Genomic DNA, 10,622 nt, shown 5'->3' with positions numbered 1-10,622 from the left:
AGATAGATAGATAGATAGATAGATAGATAGATAGATAGACAGACAGACAGACAGACAGACAGACAGACAGATAGATAGATAGATAGATAGATAGATAGATAGACAGAGAGACAGACAAACAGAGAGACAGACAGACAGATAGATAGATAGATAGATAGATAGATAGATAGATAGATAGATAGATAGACAGACAGACAGACAGACAGACAGACAGACAGACAGATAGATAGATAGATAGATAGATAGATAGATAGATAGATAGATAGATAGATAGATAGATAGATAGAGAGATAGAGAGACAGACAGATAGATAGATAGATAGATAGATAGATAGATAGATAGATAGATAGATAGATAGATAGATAGATAGATAGATAGATAGATAGATAGATAGATAGATAGATAGAGACAGACAAACAGAGAGACAGACAGATAGATAGATAGATAGATAGATAGATAGATAGATAGATAGATAGATAGATAGATAGATAGATAGATAGATAGACAGACAGACAGACAGACAGACAGACAGATAGATAGATAGATAGATAGATAGATAGATAGATAGATAGATAGATAGATAGATAGATAGATAGACAAACGGTCGGATAGATAGATAGATAGATAGATAGATAGATAGATAGATAGATAGATAGATAGATAGACAAACGGTCGGATAGATAGATAGATAGATAGATAGATAGATAGATAGATAGATAGACAGACAGACAGACAGACAGACAGACAGACAGACAGACAGACAGACAGACAGATAGATAGATAGACAGACAGACAGACAGACAGACAGACAGACAGACAGATAGATAGATAGATAGATAGATAGATAGATAGATAGATAGATAGATAGATAGATAGACAAACGGTCGGATAGATAGATAGATAGATAGATAGATAGATAGATAGATAGATAGATAGATAGATAGATAGATAGATAGATAGATAGATAGATAGATAGATAGATAGATAGATAGATAGATAGATAGATAGACAAACGGTCGGATAGATAGATAGATAGATAGATAGATAGATAGATAGATAGATAGATAGATAGATAGATAGATAGATAGATAGATAGACAAACGGTCGGATAGATAGATAGATAGATAGATAGATAGATAGATAGATAGATAGATAGATAGATAGATAGATAGATAGATAGATAGATAGATAGACAAACGGTCGGATAGATAGATAGATAGATAGATAGATAGATAGATAGATAGATAGATAGATAGATAGACAGACAGACAGACAGACAGACAGACAGACAGATAGATAGATAGATAGATTGATAGATAGACAGACAGACAGACAGACAGACAGACAGACAGACAGACAGACAGATAGATAGATAGATAGATAGATAGATAGATAGACCTCCACCATGGTCTATTCAGTGTAAAGGATACTGATCCAGTTGTGATTTATACAGATGCAATTTTACAAACCTACAAAAAAGTCATGCTGCAGTTCTTTTTGGAAAGAAGGGACTTTTCCTCAGTGACCTTTCCATGAAAGTCAGACTGGTTCAGTGTATTTTTTATTTTGCTTTCATGAACACGAACACTTAATGTGTTTACAGAGGCCTGTAGGTCACATGTTGTAGCTCTTAGGTTTTTCTTTATATCACTGAGCATCACACAGTCTGACCTGGGACTGAACTTGCTGGGACGCCCACTCCTGTCTTGAAAGCTGTGTAAAGGCTTTGTAAACAATCCCTCTCACTGTAGAATGGTGAATTTCCAATTATTTGGAGATGGCCTTATAACCTTTCCCAGCTTTATGAGCAGGAACAATTGCTTCTCTGAGGTGGATAATGGCTGATCTCCTTTCTTCTTGGAATAATGTAGACACACCAAACTGCCAGAAGTTCCGCTTTTATAGAGAAAGTCATACTTTGTATTAATCTTGACATTTCTTTAGTAACCGTTAGCTGCTAATTACTCTCTTAATGACTGTGGAAATATAAAGATGTACTTCGTTACTTTTTTCTCCTCTGCTTCCTGAAGGTTGGTTTATTTTTAGGAAAAACGATGACTACATTTAGACATCGATTGCATTCCTTTTTTATTTTCACCTGAGGTTATTTGTTTGTTTATATATTATATAGAATTGAAGGAGGGTGTACTTTCTTTTGCCTGTACATGTACTATTGTGTTTTGCTGTCCAAAGGCATGTTGATTCCAAGAGAAAAAAGTGGATAGATCTTCTAACGGAAGTAATAAGTTAACCTGACAAAATAGTAATAAGTTAACCTGACATAATATTTGAGACGGTTATAAATAATTCTCACAAACGTTCACGTTCAGCACTATTGATGGGTACAACCTGGCATGCATTCCAGGAGGATTTTTAGTCATAATCTATACATCTTCATGGCTAGCCAGACAGATAGACTCTCATTCATACAGGTGCTTTGATGCGGTACACTTTAGCAGAAAGCTGACAGGATCGTCTGTAGTGTGGATCTAAACACGTTGTCAGGGAAGCAGTGACAACAGAATAAACCCTGGCTGACACACAGAAGTGTGTGTGTGTGTGTATGTGTGTGTGTGTTTGTGTGAGTTTGTGTGGATTTGCAGAGTGCTGCCAGAATGCCAGCAGCCCGATGAGGATTTAACTGGGTGTCTGACATACAGAGAGTTTGCGAGTGCACAGTCGCAGTGGGACCCAATTAAGGCTTGGCTCTGTGAGTTTGGAGATTATCAGCAAGGCCATTGAGAGCTCTGCGGAGCAAGGGAACTCGAACAATGAGAGTTAAGTTGAGCCAGATGCCACCGGTAGCCGTGGGGCTAAACTGTCCTACACAAATGCCAAACCAGTGAACACACACACATGCACACATACACATGAAGAGACATACAGAACACAGTGTGAGTCAACAGGGAGCTTCACGTCAGTATTCAGACTCCTGGGAAGCAGGAACTAAATAATACATTTCATAAACCTTTGGGAGATGTATTTTTTTCCTCGCTTTGGACAAACAAGCAGTGACACTCAAATTGTTCATTAAAAAGGCAGAAACTGATAAAACAACACTACATAGACATGCACAGACACACAGCCAGACCACCTGTCACTGTCTCACCAGCCCCACAGTCACTGTGGAGAAAGAGAGTGAAGAAAAAGTTAGAAAGAAAGAGACAGAAAAGGCTAGTCAAATGACCCGAGAGCAGCTAACTAGACTTTTTGTTTTTTAATGAAGACAAACGAACATAAAATAAGAAGTCTTTCGTTTTCGCTCCATTCCTGAGACAAATCCTGAAGTTTGATCAATCTCATTAACCCATCCATCCCTCCCTCTCTCCCCTACCCTCTAGCACAGAGACAGCTCCATCCATCAAGCAGGCAGCAATATCAGATACAGCAGCACCTACATGTGTTCCTCTGAGGCTTCCTCATTTATAACCAGACACTTCTTCCATTCCTCCATCCGCACTCATCATATGACCATGCTGAACCTCACAACAGATTCCTCAGTCATTACTTTTTTTCCCACTTAAGCTAATAAGTATTTTTCAGTATTGCAAAGACTCTTCACACAGTTACCACAACAGCACCCTCCTTTATTACAGTTTGCTGCTCTTTAAAGTATTTGTGTGTGTGTGTGAAGAAATGAAACATTTCATTATATTCAAAGGCTTCTTCACTTTACATTGTTTCTCCGCAAGTACTATATATTTCTTCAGTTTCCTAGAAAGAAAATTCAGAGAATTCCTGCATTCGCTTCTCACTTTCGCAAAAACTCAACACAATAAAGTTTGCCTACTACTTTAAGCAGTTAGTGTTATTTAAAAAGGAAAAGATCAGCAGAGTTATTATCATCTGTATACCGTCTCCAAGTGACTATATAAACATTTCAAACTGAGATCATTTCAGAAAAATTAAATGGAAAAGGGATGTTTTGGGCTGCTGTGTGTTTTTGTGTGTGTGTGTAGCATTATCCAATACACTGCTTTAACACAAATCCCAGCTCTGTCCATACAAACTCAAAGTACCTAATTACATTTTTGGATGAGCTTGTGTAAAAGGCTAGATGAGATGAGATGTGATATTGATTAGAACTTCTGGCCAGATAAAGTAAACTGAAAGATCCTTCCAGTTATTTTCCCCCTCTGACTAAAAAAAAACAAGTGAAATATCCCTCAACAAAACCTTCCTGTTAATTTACCGCATCATTTCTAGGAGATACTGAACAATATGAATAACTACAGGGGAAAATAACGCTCCTAGAATGATGTGAGCCCATAAATTTGCACCGATTTTTCCCCCCTCCAGCAGCGACATGGTGACACATAGTCCTTTGGATTTGTATATTTGTAGCTGCTGTTTATTAGGCGATTCTTTGCAGAGACATGAATTACCAACTGCTCGGTTGCCATGTTAACAGGTTGATATCACATGGGCTGTCAATCATGTAAATTACTGGTGGATGAGACTTTTTATTTATTTATTTATGTTTTGCTTCTCTGAAAAATACAGAAATTCTGCCAGCCAGTGCTGACAAAAATAAATCATCATCTCTATAGAGCATTCAAGCATTCATTGAAATGTATGATTTTCTTTTGATATCTCATTGTGCACATTTTTTTTTTTTTTTTTCATTTCGGATAAACAGTCCTTCAGATGAGTTATCTTTTCCACCGGCTTTTCATCTCTAAGCAACTCTTCTTTCTGTCAAATAAAGATTGCTTTTCTTGTTTTTTTTGTTGTTGTTGTTTTAGTGTCTAAAATTTATTCATTTACTGTCTGTTTATTCCCAAAGTGTAGACTTCCTTGTCTTTAGTCTCAAGCAGCCTCTAAGTACAAATTCATTTAACATCATATCAGTACACACAATTTAGAGTTAGCTTCCTCCTTTTTTGTCAAGCGGTTAATTTTTTTATTTCTCCCCTGGGGTTTAAGAGACAGGTCGCAGTAGATCTCTGCTTGCCTGAAGTGGGTGAAGAAATGGAATAATTGTGTGTGATCATATGGGCAGTGTGTCATAACGGGAGGGGACAACCCCATGTTTGAGAGATAATGATTCAGCCCAGTGGTCACGGTGATTAGTCTTCCTGCCCGCTGATACACTTTTCTGGTGCATAAGGGCAAACTGTATCAGACTGACAGAGGTTTGTTTGCCTCAGAGGCGGCATGGTGGCTTAGTGGTTAGCATGTTCGCCTCACACCTCCAATGTCCTGGGTTTGAGTCTCGCTCCTGCTCACTGTGTGTGTGGAGTTTGCATGTTCTCCCCGTGTTTGGTGGGTTTCCTCCAGGTGCTCTGATTTCCTCCCACAGTCCAAAGACATGCTTCTAGCTGTGTGTGTGTGCCCTGTGATGGGTTGACTCCGTCCAGGGTGCATCCTGCCTGAGGCTCCCTGTGACCCGAGTATAGATCGGATCAGATAAGTGGTACAGACAATGAAATGTTTGTCTCACACTTTTGGGGTTTGGACCTCTGTCTCACACCTTTGGGGACCTCTGTGTACTCTAGTTTCCCAGTCCAAGGACATGTGTGGTTGGCATTAATGGTTAAAGTGTTGTCCTACTGTTCAGAAGGTTGTGAGTTCAAATCCCAGGTTCATTAAGCTGCCATTGCTGGACCCTTGAGCAAGACCATTATCCCTCAGTTGTATAAAAAGAGATTTTTTAATAAGTTGCTCTAGATAAGGGTGCCTGTTAAAAGCCCAAAATGTAAATGAACAGCTTTTTGTGTGATTGTGCCCTGTGATAGGTGAAGCCTGTCCATTATGTCCTCCACCTTGAAACCCTGTGAAGGATGAGTGGCACAGAAAATGGATGGATAATACATGACATGGCACCCAGTAGTTGAACACCTGACCATCATACTGATATGTGCTTGTTGAACATTCCAATGTTGCTCCCTGGAAAGCTTTCAACTAGATTTTGGAGCTTGGCTGTGGGAATTTCTGCTGAAAAAGGGACAAGAGCATTAGTGACACTGATGTCAGGCTAGCAAACCCGAGATGCGGTTGGTGTTTAGCTCAAAGGTATTCAGCAGGCTTGAGTTCAGGGCTTTGTGCAGCCCACTCGAGTTCTTCCAAACCAACACCAATAACCATTCTGTTATAAAGTCTGCACAGGAACACTGTCATGCTGGAACGTGTTTGTCCCTTCTGGTTCCAGTCTAGGGAAATTGTAAGGCTACAGCATATAAAGACATACAATTATGTGCTTCCAAATTTGTAGCAACAGTTTGGAGAAGAACCACATGTGGGTGTGATAGTCAGTCCTTGTACTTTTGGCCAGATTATGTAGATTTATTTTGGTCCCTAGCTGCAGTCAGAATGAGGGGAACATCTGAGCCACTGGGCTTTCGACAATTCTTTTCCAGGCACAGCAATCAAGGGAAACATTCCTGGCTTCTGTGCATCCTGTATGATCCATGTGGTGGAACCATTGCAATATTCACCTCTGTATTTCTGCATCAATCACGGTTTGCTGTTCATATCCTGGTCTCATTTCAAAGGTGACTGTGAAAGGAAGCATCCATGATTTGTTGTAAACATGGTATTTGTGGAACACCTCAAGCTTGTTCAAGTCTCACTTGAGCAACTCCAACATTGCTAGTCATACGTAGATTGTGTGTGTGTGTAAAAAGGAGAGAAAAAAGGAATACAGAGCATGAGCTGTTACTGCAGCGTAAATGAATGAGACTAATAAAGGAAGAGAGGATGGAAGAAAGAATAATGAAGCGGGCACCACAAACAGACAGACCACTTTATATAGATGAGCGGGGAAAGGCAAGCTTATCCGTCCAACACAGAGAAAAAAAGAAATCCATCTCTTCTCATCCCAAGATGAATGAAAAAGCACAGAGAGATAAGAGGCTGCAGGTGAAACCTTTCTTTTTCATGTCTGGCCTTTGTTTTTTTTCCCCATCTTCTCCATTCAGCCTCAGGCAGCCGGAGCCTTGGTGTGGAGTGTGTTTCCAAACAAGATGGAGAGATCGTACTCAACAGAGAGAGAGAGAGAGAGAGAGAGAGAGAGAGAGTGAAGTGGAGAAACACAGAGCATAACAATTCCAGAGGGAGTTTAAGAGACTGACGAGGAAGACACAAGGAATTTGACACTGAGGAAAAATCGTAAACACCCGCTGAAGTGCAGAATCAAAGTATTCAGATTTTGAATGATCTATTCACATATCTATCAGTGCACACTGGTGGAATGGATATCTATCAGCAATGCAAAATACAGGTGTTTAAAAAAAAAGTAATATGTATTAAAATTCTGTCTGAATTGGATAAAAATAGAAAAGATATCTGTGAGCTGACATATTCGAAAATGACACTCTTTTATTCTGGTGGATTTTTAGCACAGCCACTCACTCCTGAACTGCTTTACAGCTAGGAACGTGCAGATAAATCCGGCAGGTTCTGTTCACAAGCTTCTGAATGACTACGTGACTCGTCAAGGAGGAAGCGACATTCAGCCTGCTGACTGACTCCTTCTGTCTCTCATGTCACTTAAACCATGACTGATGTTACTGAATGTTAATCTTTTTCACTTGCATGGTTGGAAACGCAACAAGATAATAATTGAGTATTATAAAGCAGGCCACCTGGGCGCATCATGATGGAGCTTCTAGCATAACCTGTCATTCAACATAATGCTACAGACACAACAACAGTACACGGATTAGATACGCATCCCTGCATGCCATATTCACTCATGATCCCTCTCTCTGCGTCGTGATGCTAAGACACAAACTCATTATGCGAGCTCCCAGCCTTAGCTTTTAGCCACCAGAATGCTATGCAGACAACAAATGCACACGGATTAGAGTCAAATGTACCTGTGTGTTCATCGGGATCTGCATAACAGTGAGTCAGCTCAGGAATTTTTGCTCAGTATTGAAACTCCTCCCTGTGAATCTACAACAAAATAGATCTGGTCCTTTTTATCAGTACACTGCCATCTCATTCTGTCAGCTGAATGGTAATCGGCTTATCAGTGATTTTTAATTAATATAAACCAATGAATTATTTTATCAGCACAAGTCTGATATAAAATGAGTCAGGACACTGTTGGCTTTCAGTGCGAGACGTTTTTGCCTCTGATGGGATAACCTTACATAGAAAGCACTTAGGAAATTTCATATAACCTTTATACTTTGAATATATAAACATTTGTGTGAAAAAAAACAACAAAAACATTTTGTACTTTTTTAAAAATATATACTTACACTTATATATACACTTATGAATATATTGTTCGGGGTCTGCACAGTGGATCATTTGGTCCGCATGTTTTGATTTGGCACAGGTTTTACTCCGGGTGCCCTTCCTGATGCAACCCTTCCATTTGCTCCCTTACTGGGAATCGAACCTGGGCCATGGCAGTGGGAGCATGGGATAATATATTGGCCCTAATTGGCTAGATAAAAACAGAAATACTTAAAGGCCTAATAAACCAGTGTGACATAACAAAGACAAACCTCTCTCTCTCTCTCTCTCTCTCTCTCTCTCAAATATATTTTGTCAGGACTGGGACATTCATTAAATAAAGTAAATAACTAAAAGTTAAAATTTTCAGAAATGAAGCTGATTGAGTTGGCATGCAGTCAACAGAAAGAAAAACATCAGAGAGTCGCAATGTTTGAGATTTATAACTGGTATTTGTAGATTCTAGCTGAAAATGTGGGGAGGAAAAACGTGAAGGGTTTTTTTTAATGGCAATAATAACTGAGTAAAAGTACAATTGTTAATTTTCAAGTACAAATAGTCTAAAACTAAGCGCTGGTAATGAATAAATAAATGTAATTTATTTCAACCTCCGTACATAGCAGATGAAATTACTCTCTTTAATATAATCACTTATAATAAAAGATAAAAAATGGCTGTTCTTTTCAGAGTTTCCTTTATTTGCATATTTAAAAAATGATAATTCTAAAAGTGGTAAGCGCATGCATCTATGAATCCTGATGTAGTGCCTGAGCGAGCTGGTGAATGAGATTTACTAGGTCATTTATTCATTAACACAGTGTCAAAAATCAATATAACCCTGTCACCAACCCTGTGTCAATAACAGTGTGTATGAACAAACACACACATTTATTTATTTTAGCTTAAAAAGAAAGACCAATGAACTCATTATTTCACATCTATTGCAGCATTCATTTCTGTACGCATGTGTGATCCTACACAGGGCATCCTGCACAGCATGCCAACCCATAGTATATCTGAGTACCATTTACCATCTCTCGCTCTCTCTCTCTCTCTCTCTCTCTCTCTCTCTCACACACACACACACACACTATCGACAATTTAGAGATGCCAATCAGCCTACAGTGCATGTCTTTGGACTAGAGGAGGAAACCCCTGAATCATAGGGAGAACACAGGGTGAAGGCAGGAATCAAACCCTCAACCTCAGACGTGTAACCTCTAAGACACTATTCATTCATTTTAGCTTATGGTAATTTTCTAAGCACCTAATAATTTAGAGCGCATACCATCAAATTTTAAACACAACGATCCATTAAACATTTTCTGCTTTAACTATACAAGTTCTTGTATTATTATTTTTATCAGCATTATCATTATCATTAAGGTCATCTGAAAACCAGGTTGCCATGTTGACCCGTATGATGCTGGAGGATTACACTCAATTTTGGAAAGATCCTAAAAACTGCAGTAGGGATGTTAACTGTAGAACTGGTTGTAAGATTATCTGCAAGAACAGGGTATGATGAGGAGCCAGAAGAATATTGTGTAATCGATGGCGAAACAAGTCCAAAAGTGCACTAGAAAGCATTTCTGAAGCCTTTTTAGTTTTAAGTGTATTTCTATGCTGTTTCAAAATCCCTACCAGCTTTCTAAACACTTCCTGCAGTAATGGAATGAGGGATGCTTTGGAAGTCATTTAAATTTGGTTTATAGGATTTCCGTCCCCTAAATACCGTCTTCACTGTCTGAAGGGAAGTTTAGAAGTTTAAATAGGAAAAGAAAGTAAACTGGTGAGCTTCATCTTATATGCTGATTAAATTGTGACAGCTACAGCTGGTTTAAAGCCTCACTTTATATTCACAGATGCCAAAATTTACATGCTTACAGTTTTTATTTTAAACAAATGATCTTTTTTAGAAAGTATTGCAAGTTCCAGAGGCAAGCTATTATATAAAAGAATTTTAATATTCTACAATTTCAGAACGTGGTGTGTGGAAAAATGGAGTCGTAGTGAGGACACGTCCCCTTCATTACCAGTGTCGCTTACGCCTATGTCTGTAGATCTGAAACAAAAGACAGCTGCTTTGAAGCCTGTGCTTGTTCATGAGTCAGAGTTAGAAAGCATCACATGAACAGCTAGGGATAAACAAGCAGTTTGTAACACTTCTGTAAAACCTACAGCCTGTAGAAACAAAAAGGGGCTCTATTTACCATGCTAATTATAATGTTGTCTGATAGATCTTTTTCTCTTCATATTTCTGAAAGGACGAACATGAAACAACCAAAGACAGATTATAAATTTAGCACATAATGACAACAAAGAAATGGATTGTAATGGATTCTTTACTAAGCTTAAAAAAGTATTTTGAACAAGTTCTATATGAAAAATGCAGCACTCAAACGCAAGCCAAGTTTTAGTAGACTCCAAAA

This window comes from Hemibagrus wyckioides, linkage group LG07, assembly GCF_019097595.1.
Source record: "Hemibagrus wyckioides isolate EC202008001 linkage group LG07, SWU_Hwy_1.0, whole genome shotgun sequence".
Taxonomy (NCBI): domain Eukaryota; kingdom Metazoa; phylum Chordata; class Actinopteri; order Siluriformes; family Bagridae; genus Hemibagrus; species Hemibagrus wyckioides.
This window is presented reverse-complemented; position numbering follows the sequence as displayed.